At 38.7% G+C, this 16579-nt stretch overlaps 1 protein-coding gene and 1 long non-coding RNA gene across 10 annotated transcripts in view; one reads left to right on the top strand and one right to left on the bottom strand.

The window, feature by feature from the left end:
• Positions 1-16579, top strand: part of Sbf2 (SET binding factor 2) — a 349435-nt gene that overhangs the window by 256260 nt on the left and 76596 nt on the right. The gene's annotated exons all lie outside the window — the stretch shown is intronic.
• On the bottom strand, positions 51-16012 carry LOC121831007 (uncharacterized). Of its 2 annotated transcripts, none has more exons than XR_006074400.2 (5): positions 15877-16012; positions 15220-15397; positions 12886-12990; positions 303-360; positions 51-211 (listed from the first exon to the last, which is right to left on the bottom strand). It is a non-coding gene; the product is annotated as an uncharacterized LOC121831007 (long non-coding RNA). The 2 variants fall into 2 exon arrangements; XR_006074401.2 differs by lacking the exon at positions 15877-16012 and adding an exon at positions 15770-15865.

The raw sequence follows: 16579 nt of genomic DNA, 5'->3' as shown, positions 1-16579 counted from the left end.
TTCTCGTGACTGAAAAGCAAAGGTTTAACCAAACGAATAGCACAAACAAGTTTGAAGGGCCGAATTTATTTAATAATGTAGATACTTTCCCGTGGTAGATAAGTTTTCTTCACCAGAATCTTCATCCTCCTGTGTAGAACTCCGTACTAGGTGTTGTGGGTTGCAGTGGTGCCGGAGACATGGCTTCTGCTGCTGTTTAGTAGATTATGTACTGAGGTAAACAGGCATGAAATAATGTAAGAAAATGGGAAACAGTCTGAGGTGATACACTGAATAGCAATGTGCCACTCAAGGAAACTAACCTGGGGCTGAGGAGATAGTTCACACAAGCATGAAGACCTTTATTCAGATTCCCAGCACCTATTAAAAAAAAAAAAAAAAAAGTAACGGCTCAAGTGCCATTCAAGCCAGACATGTTGGCACATGTCTTTAATTCTAGCACTGTGGAGGTCAAGACAGGCCGATCTCTGAGAGGCTAGCCTGGCCACTCACAGCTAAATCCTAACATGGAGAAGCAGAGACGGGAGAGGAGGGGCAAGAGAGCCACTCTATATGAATTAGTAAACTCCAGGTTCAGCAAGGTACTCTGTCTCAAAACTAAGCTGAAAAACCTGCCCAAAACAAAGCAGGGTCTCTATTTAGTCCTGGCTCTCCTGAAACTCATTAAGAAAACCAAGCTGGCCTCAAATTTACAGAGACTCTCCTGCCTCTGCTACCTGAGTGCTGGGATTAAAGACATGCACTATCAGCCTATTTGTTGTTGTTTTAATAAGTAATGGTAAGACTTTTGAACATTTTTAATGGAACTGGTTTTCATCACAGTATACACATAGAGATACACTAGCTGCTTCTTTCTCACTGATCACAATGTCTACAGTAATCAGTAATTTATTAACTACCCACTCTGAATGGTGCTGCAAGGATGGAGATGATGATGACGATGGCTATAAATGGTAAATGCACATTAACAACTATTTCCTACTGCCAAGCATTGCAGCTAAACACTAAATCATAAACTTCATTGTAACCCTATGAACATAGTTTCTATTTCACTCTTACTTAAATTAACCTATTTCTATTAATCTGCATTTTGCCATGTGGCTTTTACCTCTACTCCACTTTGTGTGCCCCACTCATTCTATGTCTGGCTAGCGGCCCTCTGACTCCACCCTTCTTTCTCCCAGCATTCTCAGTTTGGCTGTCCTGCCTATACTTCCTGCCTGGTTACCGGCCAGTCAGTTCTTTATTAACCAATAAGAGTAATATATATTCACAGCATACAGAAGGATTATTCCACAGCATGAGTTTAATTCCAAGAACCCACATGGTAGGAGAAAACTGACATAGGAAATTGCCCTCTAACCTCCAAAGGGTGCTACCACAAGAAAAAACAGTATGGACAGTGTTGCCAGATCATCAGCTTTTCAGAAGACCAAAAGGCTGACAATATTGACTATCTTAGTTAGGGTTTCTATCGCTGTGATAAAACATCATGACCAAAATTAACTTGGGGAGGAACGGGTTTGTTTCAGTTTATAGTTTCACATTATAGGCTGTCACTGAGAGGAGTCAGGTGGGGCCCAGAAGTTAAACAAGGCAGGAACCTGAAGCCAAGAGCACTGATGGCAGAGGCCATCGAGGAGTGCTTGCTTATACACCCCAAGACCACCTACCCAGGGGTGGCACCATCCACAGTGGGCTAGGCCCTCCCACAGCAATCATTAATTAAGAAAATGCACCACAGACTTCTGTACAGGCAAATCACTTGGAGGCATTTTCTCGATTGAGAATCCCTCTTTCCATCCATCTTCCAACTTGTGTTGACAATCAACCAGTCAGTACAGTTGTGCATACTTGCAGTTACAGCACTCAGGAAATGGAGGTAGTTATAGCCCGTTCTGTACTAAATATGAGCAAGCACTTGCCTCAAAAGAAAATCTGTTAGGGACTTTCTAATTGATTGTTAATAATAAAATTCAAAACAAAATAACTGTAAGCTGCTAATTTGTAGTTTGGACTTTGTGGACCTATAGAGAAAACAAATAGAATTTGCATATTTTTAACTTCAGAGATAGCTCTAATTTAAAATATAAGTTTGAGAAACTTCTACAGAGATACCTAATACAGAAGAAAAAGGAATACAGGCCAGAAATTTGGAAAACTCTGTAGAACAAAATGGGAAGAAAACCAAATGAGACAGCACACAGGAGCCACATTGTGGGGGAGGAGTGGGAGGGTCAAGCAGGCTGCACAATGCCTTCTTGGAATAACAGTCAAAGTTACTAAGTTGATCAACTTTTAATATATTATGTACTGCCATTAAAAATTAACCGAAAATGTTGAAAAAGGAAGTACAATTATGGACCAAAGCCAGATACTACTTTATTCCACAGTAGCATGGAATTTTATTTATTCTTTATTTTCTTTTTAGAAGACTGTGGCAGATTAAAGGAGTGCTTGACAATAAAAGCAGTTAAGAACAGTGCTGTCTCCTCCCTAAATCTGAGACAGCAAGAAGTGGGGGAGGGGATACTCAGTGGAAGGTCATGGAGAAGATGGAGTCTGCCCTTACAGAGTATTTCCTAACCCCAACCCACCTCTTTGTTTCTCTTCAGATACTGAGCTTACACACAAGGTTTCATTTCAAGCAAAGCTCAATTTTGAAACTCCCAAGAGTCTGTTGTTCATGTTTGTGTGAATTCTGACAACATTGGACAGACCTCATCAGTAGAAAGCATCCTCTCCACAGCATGGGGGAGAGGGCACTGAGATTTTAGAGTTCAAAAGTAACTTAGAGCAGGTTACTTTACAGATAAAAGTTTAAAATTCCGAAAGATAGGTTAGTGACTAGTAAGAAATAATTGTTGCCTTTTAAGCTACCAAATCTTGGTAGTTGTTATTTATTAGGCGGTGCAATGTCGTTAAGTGGTGCTGTTTACTGTGCGAGAAAAGCCACAAGGTACAACAAACCCACTATAAGAGTTTATTAAGGGAAGGGAACAGAAGGGGTGTGCATAGGCCTATGGGGAATGAACATGCGGGAAGAGGGATAAGTGGAACCCACTTTTATAGTCGTGCCCCCCCACACGTACACATGAGCATATAGGCCTATGTAGCTACACCACGCATGCACATAGATCATGCTGCTCACGGATTATGTAGGACATTGCCCTGAGATCACTTAACATCTTGCCAGTGCATGCACGGTCATAATAGCTGGGGAAGTAGCTAGGAATTCTAATAGTTATTTCCATGCAACAGTAGATAAATAAAAATATTAGTGTACAGTTAATGACATGTTGTGTAGGACTTTGAGACCAGGTTGTGATATTCAGGTATCATCAATATGAAACTATTGTAGGTGTACTTGGGAAAGGGAACTAGCATGAATTAAATGATATTCCATTAGCTTCTCACTGGAGTGCAGCTTAAGAAATACTGACTAGTATTTAGTCAGTCCACTATAGACTGCTGGCAATGGTTGAGAGAGTGCCTGAGCTGACCTACTCTGGTGATCGGATGGCCAAACACCCTAACTGTCATGATAGAACTCTCATACAGTGACTGATGGAAGCAGATGCAGAGATCCATGGCCAAGCCCCAGGTGGAGTTCCAGGAGTCCAATTGGTGTGAGAGAGGAGGGTTTATATGAGCAAGAGATATTGAGACCATGATTGGAAAAAGCACAGAGACAAATAGCCAAACTAGTGGAAACACATGAACTGTGAACCAATAGCTGAGGAGCCCCCATGGAACTGGTCCAGGCCCTCTGGATAAGTGAGACAGTTGATTAGCTTGAACTGTTTAGGAGGCCTCCAGGCAGTGGAACTGGGACCTGTCCTTGGTGCATGAGCTAGCTTTTTGGAACCTAGGGCCTATGGTGAGACACTTTGCTCAGCCTTGTTGAAGGGAGGAGGGGACTGGACCTGCCTCAACTGAATCTACCCACCTGGGCTGACTCCCCAGGGGAGACCTTGCCTTGGAGGAGGTGGGAATGGAGGATGGATTGGGGGGAAGACTGGGAGGTGGGAGGAGGGAGGACAGGGGAATCCGTGGCTGATATGTAAAATTAAATTAATTATAAAATACTATTTTTTTAAAAAAAGAAGTAATGACTAGTGCAAGCAGATATTTTCAAGTACTTTCTTAGAAGTTTTAGAAGGAGAACACCATATATAGAAGTGGTAACTAATGGTTCCATGCTAAATTAGTTGATATTACAAATATCCACTAATATTGTGTAGTTGTATAACTTCTGTGACTCAGACAATTGTGTCACCATTAATATTCTTCCTCATAGTTAAAATCTAATTTTACTTGCTTTATCCCAATACCTGTGAGTTTTGTAGAAATTTTTCTACAAGATAACAAACAGTACACATAGCAGTTCAAAATTCCAAGATTAGCAAATAATGATGAGTTTGTTTCTACTCAAGCATTTCCTAGGATGCATTTTCTGAAATCTTTTCTGCCTACTGTTTGCATTTTGGGTGTCTCTCAAATTAAGAAGACATTTGTATTGGACCAGAATTCTTACCTATTTGCTAGGTGATTAGTTTCCCAATTAAACATTTGATGACTTGATTTTACCTTGTAAAGATAATGCTGTTACAAGGAAAGCTGTGGGGAAAGTACACTTTTGTGCTTTGCTGCTTTTCTTAAAAAAAAAAACAAGGTCATGGGCCCCCAGCTGGATCAGGCCCTCTGAATAGGTGAGACAGTTGATTGGCTTGATCTGTTTGGGAGGCATCTAGGCAATGGGACCAAGTCCTGTGCTCATTGCATGAGTTGGCTGTTTGAAACCTGGAGCTTATGCAGGGACGATTGGCTCAATCTGGGAGGAGGGGACTGGACCTGCCTGGACTGAGTCTACCAGGTTGATCGCAGTCCTCAGGGGAGACTTTGCCCTGGAGGAGGTGGGAATGGGGAGTGGGCTGGGGGGGAGAGGAGGGAGTGGGAGGGGGGAGAACAAGGGAACCAGTGGCTGATATGTAGAACTGAATGGTATTGTAAAATAAAATAAAAGGAAAAAAAAAACAAGGTTATTTATTTAAGGAAGGAAGTTAAGGCGAGTTGAAGACACTATGCTTGACCAAAGTGAAAACCTGTTCTCTTTTCTATTCAAGAAAGTTAACTGAAGCTGACGTCAGTGTGTGCAGATGCCAAAGTGTAATCATAAGAAATCAGCCCAACAGGAGTGGAATTTGAATCCTAAGAAAGGATTGAGATTTTAGAAAATTACTATTATTTGTTACTAAGACAACCATATGCTCAGTTTGAGTGCCTTTGTTTTAATACTTTAAAGCTTGAATGTGATAGTACATTTTAGAATTACCACATCTCTTGTGTGCAAAAAAGTGTTCATGGTTACAGTAATAATATATCCTTAGGTACCAGTGCTATGCAATAAGACATGTTTCAAAATATAGATCTTATCTTACTTAAACATTTGTATCTATTCATTTATATCTTTTACTTATCACCAGTTTTTCTTCTTGATCTTAAAAATTAAACAAAACAAGATCCCATATCAAAAAATATTTTAGGAATACTTACTCTGTCACACACAGAAAAAAAGCAGAGTATCAGTTTCTTTATTATTTGTGTGTATGTGGGTTTTGGTTTTGTTTTGTTTTGCTTTGCTTTATTTTGAGATAGGGTCCCTCACTGTTCAGTCCAGCCTGGGATTAACTCAGGATCCTCCTTCCTCAGCCTCCTAATGCTGGATTATAGGCACTGTGCCACCATATTTAGCTTGTATATGTAATCTTAAAACTACTGTCAAGGGGGCTGACTCAATGGCTTACAGATTAAGAGGACTTGCTGCTCTTGCAGAGGCCCCAAGCTCGGTTCCCAGCACCTACATAGCAACTCATAGACAACTCCAGTTGCAGGGGATCCAACGCCTTCTTCAGACCTCTGCAGGCACTGCACACACATGGTGTATACATTTGGGCAAAACACATAGACAAAAAATAAAAATAAGAGAATCTTTTTTAAAAAAATACTGTCAATCCCATTATCTTTTTGTTCTCCAGTGGCTTCTTTAAGTAGTAAATGGACTAGGGCACATATCTCTGAGAGACAATTTTAAATAAATTATAGATTCCTGTTTCTTTGAATTAACTTTGAAAATCATAATTGCAATCCAAGCCATTGTTGAAAACATTTAAAAACACATATACACACAAACACACAGAATTCTATAGCAAGACACTGGAATCCCTCCTTTTAAGGTAACCACAATCTACTCACTCAATAAATGTGGAAAATGTGATGGCAAAGGTAATTTGAAATCAAGCACAGAATGCCTAGAATGCCATGTTAAGGAGTTTAGACTAATATTATTCTCTAGTCTCTAAGGAGTAAGCAGTACTAAACTTTCAGGAACTTAGAGCAATGCAGATAAGGAGGCTTGAAAGATTGACAGACCATCAGTAGGCTGGCACAAAAGACTATCATTCATGAGGCAATTTCGGGAGAAACCAGAATGGTACTACGAATTGCTAGCCTACATGCCTAGAGACCAGAGAATGGAAGTGAGTAAAGCAAGCCTGAGGAGGAGCAGGTTCCTATCTGCAAGGCAGCCTCTGTTCAGCTCCAGAAGCTGCAGCCATGCAAGAATATTGTTAATACAGCTCTTGATTTTTTTTGAAGAAAATTATAAATTTAGACATTACATAAAATGTCTTCTTGTGGATTAATTAAAAAAAATAAAATAAAAATCCTGAACAAGGGGTTCATTAGGTAAAGTGATTGATGGGTAAGCACAAAGACCAAAGTTCAAATCCTCAGCAGACATATAAGAGCCAAGCTTGGAGGTGTATGCCTGTCACCCCAGCCCTGGGGGTGTGGAGACAGGAAGATCCTGGAGGATTACTGGTCAACAGTTTAATGGAAACAATGAGCTCCAGGTTCAGTGTGAGATCCCTTCTCAAAACACAATGTAGAGAGGAGTAGCAAAAGAAGACATTGAAAGTCAGCCTCTGGTTTCTACATAAATGGTAAAAGTCTGTCAGTCTATCAGTCTATCATCTCTCTCTTTCTCTCTCTCTGTCTCTCTGTCTGTGACACACACACACACACACACACACACACACACTCATAAACCTTCTAAATAACCAAAGCAAAATGTGTAAACTACATGCAGCTGATAGGATGTCAGCTTCTCACTTTTAACCCTGACCTTAAATTTTTATTGTGTATCACAGTAAGTGTGGTGGTTTGAATGAGAATGGCCCCAATAAGCTCATATGTTTGAATACTTGGTCCCTAGGTGGATGGAACTGATTTTGGAAGGATTAGGAGGTATGGCCTTGTTGGAGGAAGTGTGTCATTGCTGAGGGTGGGCTTTGAGGTTAAAAGCCCATGAAAATTCTCAGTTGGATCCCATCCCTCTGACTTGTGGTTATTGTTTTAACATGTAAGCTCTCAGCTACTGCTCTAGTGCCATACCTGCTTCCATGCTCCCTGCCATGATTGTCATGGACCAACCTTCCAAAACTGTAACCAAGCCCCCAATAAACTCTTTGGTAAGTTGCCTTAGTCACATGATGTCTTTTCACAACAATAGAAAGAGGTACCTGAGACATAAGTGAAAAGCCCTGAAATGGGAATCAGGTCTGAATTTGAACTCGGGCTTATTCTGAGATCTTAAACAAATGTCTGGGATGGTAATAAGTAAAGATGGAAGGAGGTGGTACACATAAAGCACCTGTTGGAGTGACTGGCATATAATAAGTCCACAATGAATACTGGTGGAATGAAGAACAGGATGGAGTTCAGCTGTAAGCTGAATGTCTACTTCACCAGTCACTGCATGTGCACAGAAGTACAGAAGAGATACAGTTCCTAATCTCACAGAGATTAGTCAAAGTTCCACACCCAGACTAGCATTTATAATTACTGTCCTGCTCTACCTGTTATGGGTCTGTATTCTCCATTACTATCTTTAATTCTAGCTCGAGCAGAAAGCAAAAGTCTTCCATTTACTGACTTTCACTCCAGTGAACATGTAAGCAAATTAAATATACACATCTAAATAAATATATATACATAAATATATACATATAAATACATTTGTGTATATTTAGTGCTGTTGAATGAACCTAAGACCCCACACATACTAGGCAAGCATCCTACCCCTACATTATATTTCTAGCCCCAAGCAAAGTACCTATACTTTCTTCATATCTTTATCTATGTAAATAGTTTTTCCTATATTATCAGTAGCAAAGATTATTGCCCTTCACAATGCTAAAAAGTATTTTGACCCTGATTAACAGTGGAAGAGAATGCTCTTTGTGAATGAGCTGAACTGTTCCAATGGGATTTTTTTTTTTTCCTATGCCCTTTCACCTCCTTCGGGCCCCTCAATAGTTCTGGAACCTGCTCTGGTAATCACTTGATTGCTTGATACTTACATTAATTTTTTTTCAGTGGACTTTAATATATTCATTAGTGTGTGGGTTTTCTGGCCTTAGGATGGAAATTATAAAGTTTTGAAGTACCTATAGCATGCTATAATTGGAAAATGCAGAACTCATGACTGTCTTTATGAGTAACAAATGCACAGAGTTTTATCAACTGTGTGTCCCTAAAGCAAACTGTGTAAATAGACTATTCTTCTAGTTTAATTTTGCTTAGGCAGCACTCCTTTCTTTATAGTAGTCAGCATTGTTAACATTTTTGAGAAGTCATAGACTTGATGGGGATCTGTGGGGGAGCTGTTGAGTTACAGAAGAAATCATTACAGCAGGAAGTGAACTGTGTGCTATTATAAACACTCAGTGACTCAGCAGATTCCCTTTCTGTCTGAAGTGCAAACGTTTTGTTTTTAATTTCTCTAGCTTTACAGTTGGCCTTTTTGTCACTAATAGATTTTCCTGTGATTTGAGAGATGGAAAGACAAACTGCTTTCTGCTTTCAAGGTTTTCAGTATTGGCATAATGAAAGCAGAGGGAACTCTCCGTCAACCGAATGCTGTACTGTTGATGATGGGGGTTACAATGAAGAAGTCATAGAGCCATCTGGAATGCCTGAGAGAAATTGGTCTGTTTTGTTATACCCTTGGAGGATATTTCCAGCTAATAAAATTAGATTTGGAATTGTAATCTTAGAAGCAAACCTGAAAATATGTAACTCATCTTTTAGAATTTGGCAAGTTCTCTGTGTATCTCCAATATCTACAGGCAGTAATAGGACTGAGATAGGCATTTATGAAGACAGATGTCAGTAAATGATAAAGATAGTGTAACTCAGCTTCAGGTGATCTAACACCTCTTCTGACCTCTACAGGGACCTGTACTTAACACGCACATACCCATAGTGTCTCTCTCTCTCTCTCTCTCTCTCTCTCTCTCTCTCTCTCTCTCTCTCTCTCTCTCACACACACACACACACACACACACACACACACACACACACACCCAGAGAGAGAGAGAGAGAGAGAATAATAAAGCATTAAATAAAGAAATTGAAGAAGACAGAATCAATATTGTAAAAATAGCTATATTAGCAAAAATAGTCTATAGATTTAATGCAGTCACCATCAGAATTCCAGTGACATCCTTCACAGAATTGGTAAAACAATCCAAAAATTAATTTCTAAGCACAAAAGACCATGGATAACCAAAGCAGTCCTAAGCAGAAGAAGCAATGCTGGAGACATCACAGTACCTGATCTCAAAATATACCACAGAGACACAGTAGCAAAAAAGTGTGTTACTGGAACAAAACAAACATACAGACCAGCAAAATAAAATAGAGGACCCAGAAGTAAACCCATACAACTACAGCCATGTAATTTTCAACCAAGTTGTAAAAAACATATATTGAAAAAAGACAGCCTCTTTAACATTTAGTACTGTGAAAACAGTATCTAGCTATCAAAGAATGAAACTATTCCTGTCTCTCACCATGCACAAAATTAATTCAAAATGGGATCAAAGATTTTAATGTAAGACTTGGAAACTTAGAAAATTCTGAAGGAACAAATAGGTTAAAAATATATTCCAAGATATAGGCATAGGCAAGGACTTTTTTTAAAGGACTCTATTAGGAAATAATCCCAAGAAATCACAAATGGAATTAAATGAAATTTAAAAGCTTTTGCACAGTAAAAAAAAAAATCATCAGAATGAAAAGAAACCTGTAGAGTTAGGGAAAATCATTGCCAGCTATACATCAGACAGGGGCTTAATGTCTAATACATAGAACTGCCAAAATTAAATACCAAAATAAATAAACCATCTAATCAGTAAATGGGCTAATGAACATAAGGCAATTCTGAAAAGAAGAAATACAAATAGCCAACAAGCATTTGAGAATGTATGCAACATCTGTATTCATTTAAGAAATGCAAAGTATAACTGCTTTAAGATTCCATCTCACCCCATTCATAATGACTATCACAAAGCAAACATGAGCAAAGACTGACAATAATGTAGGGAAAGAGGAGTCCTTACCCACTTACAAGCTGGTGCAGCCCCCTAAGAAGTCAGTGTGGAGGTTCCTACACCTAAAAATAAAACTACCGTATTACCCAGGTAGGGGCTGGAGAGATGGCTCCATGGTTAAGATTGCTTACCATCGCAGAAAACCTGAATTCAATTCCCAACACATGGTTCACAACCATAACTCCAATTCCTTCATATCTGATGCCTTCTTCTGACCTCTATAAGTACCAGGCATACACATGGTGCACATACATATAGAAAGCAAACACTCAAACACAAATTAAACAGACTCTTTCTAGGTATCTACCCAAAGCAATCTAAGTGGACATACTACAAAAATACTTGCACATCCACTATTAATTACCTTACTGTTCACAATAGCTCGAAATGGAACCAGTCTAGATAAAGAAAATGTGGTATATATAGTGGACATTTTCAGCCATAAAAAAAAGTGAAATCACAACACTTGCAGGGAAATGGATATTAGTGGGCATCACCATCATGTTAAATTAAATAAGCTAGACTCAAAGACAAATGCCACATTTTCCATTTGTATGTGTTTGTGGGTCATAAAACCAGAAAGAAGATGGTGGAGGGGTGGAAGAAATATTAAGGGAAGTAGGAAATAGGGTAATGGGATATATATTAGCTACTTTTCTATTGCTGTGAAAAACACCATGACCAAGACAACTTTGAAAATGCTTAATTGGACTTAAGGTTTTAGAGGGTTGAGAGTCCATCATGGCTGAGTACCATGGCAGCAGGCAGAATTCATGTTGGCGGGAGCAACTGAGAGCTCATATCTTGACCTGCAAGCAGGATGCAGAGAATGCACTGGGGATGGTGGGAATCTTTTGAAGCCTTAAAGCCTCCCCCCAACCCCCGCAGTGACACATCTCCTCTAACAAGGCCATACTTTTTTTTTTTGTTTTTTTTTTTTTGTTTTTTTTTTTTTGTTTTTCGAGACAGGGTTTCTCTGTGTAGCTTTGCGCCTTTCCTGGGACTCACTTGGTAGTACAGGCTGGCCTCGAACTCACAGAGATCCGCCTGGCTCTGCCTCCCTAGTGCTGGGATTAAAGGCGTGCGCCACCACCGCCTGGCAAGGCCGTACTTCTTAATCCTTCCCAAACAGTTCCTAACTGAGACCAAGTATTCAAACATATAAACATGTGAAGACCATTCTCATCCCAACCACCACAGGATACATATAGTGTAAAAGCAAAGGTGATACTCTTTGGGAGGAAGAAAGGGACTATCAGGAGGGGTTCAGGAATATGAGGGATAAAATAAGAAGAGTATAACTTAACAGCATAACAGCTGTCTTATTGTTATGTATCTTATCTACATTTCCTACATTTTATACACATTTTAATAAGCTTTTTTAAGCCTCTTCCCTACATTCCTAAGTTTCACTTGGTTACAACATATTATCTTTTTAATATGTTGCTACATTTGATTTGCTATAATTTCATTTAGAATTTTTTCATCTATGTTTATGAAACATTGGATTACTTTAAAATTTTTACATATATTTAGATAGATGATAGATACATACATACAACCGTGTGTGTGTGTGTGTGTGTGTGTGTGTGTGTGTGTGTGTAGTTTGTGTGTAGACATATGTACATACCATGGCTCACATGTGGAGGTCAGAAGATAGGAATACAGTGCTAGAATTCATTGAATTCTAACTTTTATTATAGAATTGAATAGTGTAGCATTAAATATTCACTTATCAGCTGGGACTAAAGCCATGTGCCACCACTACCCAGCAATTTTCATCTTGACTTTTTTTGGGGGGTGGTGTAATATGTTTGTGTGTATGCAAATATTATTAACTTTTCCTGGGAAATTGTAGACAAATTTTCTATTAGCCCCAGAAAAGAAAAAAAAATTAAACCAAAGTAATAGTTCCACCAGAGTCCAGCTTACTGGGATTGCTTCTTCCAGGAGCATGGATGACTCAAAAGCAAAACTGTATTCTTGGAGCTCCCTTCCCTGCACAGTTTACAGCCAACTTGGTCTCAAAGTCTACTCTGCCTAGCAGTTGTTACTGCTTATAAGGGGCTTTGTCTATCTTACAAGTTTTAGGAACTTCCTAAGACTCCTAAATAGTTTGCTTCCTGAGCCTTTTAAGTTTTGTTCCTATTCTAAATCTTAAGGAGTCTTTCTTCCTGATGAAATGTTTCAAATCAAAGGAAATTGCTATGCAACACTGAGTGTCCTGACTCATGTGTATCTGTGAAGTACTCAGGTCAAGGTCAGGTATCTTTCTCAATTATTTTCTACCTTAGTTCTTGAGGCATGGTCTTTCACTAAACCTGGAACATGCTGACTTCACTAGAATGACTGGCCAGTGAAAAACCCCAGGAGCCTCCTACTTCCACATTTAATATGATGAGATTGTAGGTATATGAATCACACCTACCTTTTCACTTAGGATCTGGATACCCAAAACCAGGACCTCATGCTTACCAGCAAGCACTTCATTGACTAGGCCATCTCCCGGCACCTTCTCTAAATTGTTGTGTACCTACAGACATAACCATAGCATAGTTGACTTATTTTCTGAAATGTAAAAAGTGCTTTGTTTGTAAGCATATCATCACAATAACCATTTTAATAGCAGCATGATAGTCAAGTGTGTTAATAAGGTACTGATCATTTGCCTTTTTCTCCTATAATGAGCATTAAAGTCACTAACTTTGTAAGGGGTAGCTACTGAAAAAAAAACTCAACAATAAATGGTGTGCATGTGTGTTTGTGTGTCTACTTCCCCAGGCCTAGGATTGCATGCATTGTAATCCATTGCACAGTCATATCTTGCTTTTAAGAGTGCTAGTCACCTAAACTCAGATCTTCATACTTATGTCCCAAGTGCTCTTAACTGAGCTACCTCCTCAGCCCCCAGAATAAGCTTTTTTGCTGAGCTTTAAAGCCACTTACAAGTACATGTCATGAGAGATACATTTTCACCTTTTGTCTATTGTACATATTACACTTAAGTCCCTGAAATAATACCCTGTTAGGATCTCCTATTCTTTTTGTTTATTCCATTGTAATAAGCCTCTAACCTCTCAGCTTGCAGTGCTGTTATAAGTTCATCAGTCATCACATACTCTGCGATTATCATCTCCCCACATAGATGTTAGAAATATTGTACACCAGAACATCATAGTGCCTGACTTTGAGTTAATGAAAATATGGGTTTCTAGTAAATACTTGAGGATAAGGTTTATTTGTTTCTTTATTTCTAAACATAGGTTTAAGAATCTTTAAGAATATTTAAAATTCCCAAATTTATAAATATATTAATGAAAGGCCAAATTAATATTCTACTATAATGATAAAGATATCTCATTATTTGTAAAACTATCAAATGAAGAGATTGAATCAAATATTGATTCTTGTTTTGTGCATGCATGTGTGCACCTGCATATATATGTACATGCTTACATTGAATATAGAACTCAGAATTTCATATTGTTCCTTTTAGCAATGTCTCAGGTAGTGAGTACACAAGGGAGTGACGTGACGCTTAATAAGAACATCATGTCTTACTACTCCTCGTGGTCCACCTATTGACTAGCAACAGCTCTAACATCACAAGAGACCAGGACCAGGTGTGCCCCTTGAGATGGTACCATCTGAGAAGTATTTTTGCCAGACAATCCTGAATCTAATCAGACCATTAGACATTGCCAATCCATGGGAAACACGGGGGCCAAAAGAATGTTAAATGATAGCACTCCACTATAGTCAGCAACTGCTATAGGACAGATAAATGGTCCTTTTTTTTTTTTTTTTTTTTTTTTTTCAACAAAGTCCAGCTTAAAACAGACCCTAAAGTAGAACTGATTTGAGTTGTGGTCTAACAAATGCTAATATGTATCCTTATTTGGATCCTATCTAAATTCAACAAAACTGTGAAAGTAACACTAAAGAAAAGAGGGAACAGGAATTTTCTTACACTTGGAAGACAATTAGAAATTGAAACCCCAAACTGAGATTTTTACATTAAACAGCTCCAGTTAACTATTTTGAATAGTGGATTTGCAGAAACTCTGCATGAAATAATTTGTTATCAGGATAACTGATGATCAGTGGACCCCACATGCTTATTGGTACAGATGACAGTAGGAATCATATTTCTTGAGACCTCTCTCAAGTATTCCACACACTATTAAGTAATATTGAAAGTCAAGCAGGTATGGTGGCACATGCCTACATCCCAACATTTAGTTGGAGGCTGGATTATTGTGAGTTCAAGATCATCTTTGGCTACATAGCAGGTTTGAAGTCAGCTAAGGCTACATGAGACCTGATCTAAAAAGTGGTACTGAACTATCACAAGATAACAGTTGACATGTGTTTTGGTATTCATGCCCCATTGTCTGTTGTAGCAAAGAGTTGGAAACAACCTTACCTGGAACAGAAAAAAAAAAAAAAAATGTTGTATAATCTTACAGTAGATGCCCAACTCTAGCTCTGTGGCCTCTGTTTTCTCATGTTACTGAAGTGGGAAGTATTACCTGTGTCTGTGGGTCATTAAAACTGCTTTGAGAACTGAATTAAATACAGTAAGGAAGTCCTAATCAGTTTAGATAGTTGTACATTATTCATAAAGACCATTACATGTTTTATGACATTGGACCTGCCAGCTAGCCTTCTTTCCTGATAGGTAGTTTCCCTCTGAATCCCCTAAATGAAGCTATGAGCCATTTCTAGCCAAACAGACTTTAGACAGTTCCTGCGTACTCACATAACTCCTGATCGTCTCCTCAGATGATTTGTGTCCGTATGAGGATTTTAATTAGGCCTGTTGTTTGGTGAGCACCATGAGTCTGTTCTCCACATCCTGTCTCATGCTGGGTTTCTTTTGAAAGCTTTGTCGGAAATGAATGGCATTGCTTAATCTAGTACCTTCAGGGCTATTTGTTCTAGATAAGGAAGGAAGTCGACACATTTTTAAATATCTTAAAAAATTGGATGACAAGATATCATTTGTTTCTTTAGGACATAATTATAAGAAGTATTATGAACTGTAGAGTAAATATTTATGCCAGAGTAAGGGTAAAAGAGATGTCATTTGACAAGTATTCCCTGTTACCCTCAGGATAGTCACTAAGAGAACACATGGACCAGTATGGGAAACCTTCCCAAAAAAAGTCTGCTTCAAACCAAAGAAATGACTAGAATAAGAGACAGTTTTTGTCCATAGTTGCTTATTTTCCATTTACTAATAAACCTGTGCTACTGTCACTTGTTCCAATGAATCTGAAACCCTAAAAAGTCACATTACATCTCTTTACCCATAATTATATTAAAGTTCCATTTTATAGAATATGGTAATTTTTGTATCTTAAGGAAAGTGTAATCAGATGTGGTAGAGAAGGTCTCTAATCCTATTACACCTTACCTTAACCTGAAGCTGGAGACTCCTGAGTTTGAAGCCTGCCTGGGATTGTTAGGTAGTGAATTCTAGAACAGCTGAGTCCCTGTTGTTAAATACATACATACATTACACATACATACATACATACATACATACATACATACATCCTGAGTTGGAAGCCTGCCTGGGGTTGTTAGGTAGTGAATTCTAGAACAGCTGAGTCTCTGTTGTTAAATACATACATACATAAATACATACATACATACATACATACATACATACATACATACGTACCACCACCTCATTTCTGTTCTCACAGAGTCTCAGATGGGCAGTGAAGACATGCAGTATTTCTTCTACCTACTTTCTGTAGAGTTCTGCTTTTATATGCTAGTTGAAGCTATGATGATGTGTAGGCAGAAGAGGCTTCACTGCCCTCTGCTGGTCCTAAGAACATACTTGTCCATCGGTACAGTGTCCATACTAACTGGGACACATGTTCCCTCCTCACAATTGAGCATGACGTGAAATCACCAAGAAAGAAGGCGTATGCATGCTCTAAAGAGGTAATATTTTAAGTGCTTTGGAATTAATGATTTCTTATACATAGCTTAAGCAGATGCTATAGCTGTGTGGGGACTGGCTTACTACCACAAAATTACCTTATGATCCTTTATCCTGTTGTAATTCTCACCTAGAAAACGGACTATGCTCTGGCTCTTCTGTT

The sequence above is a fragment of the Peromyscus maniculatus genome, chromosome 1, assembly GCF_049852395.1.
Source record: "Peromyscus maniculatus bairdii isolate BWxNUB_F1_BW_parent chromosome 1, HU_Pman_BW_mat_3.1, whole genome shotgun sequence".
Taxonomy (NCBI): Eukaryota; Metazoa; Chordata; class Mammalia; order Rodentia; family Cricetidae; genus Peromyscus; species Peromyscus maniculatus.
The sequence above is the reverse complement of the archived record's forward strand: the minus strand, read 5'-3'. Positions and strand labels throughout refer to the sequence as shown.